This window comes from Uloborus diversus, chromosome 1 (assembly GCF_026930045.1).
Source record: "Uloborus diversus isolate 005 chromosome 1, Udiv.v.3.1, whole genome shotgun sequence".
Taxonomy (NCBI): Eukaryota; Metazoa; Arthropoda; class Arachnida; order Araneae; family Uloboridae; genus Uloborus; species Uloborus diversus.
Window position 1 is genome coordinate 12,687,738 of NC_072731.1, and position 210 is coordinate 12,687,947.

Genomic DNA, 210 nt, shown 5'->3' on the forward strand with positions numbered 1-210 from the left:
CAATTAGCCAAAATAACTTGATGGATTTAAAAGAGATTTTTCCGATAGTTTACAATTCATTCTTACATTGATAAAGATCGAAGAATTCGCATATATTCAAATGATTTCTAGTCATAAAAAAAATAAATGATAGTGCAATCAAGAAGACTTTCTTTAACTGTTGCACGATTTAACCGTTTAGTTTGTTTGTTTACATTCATGTGTCTCGAG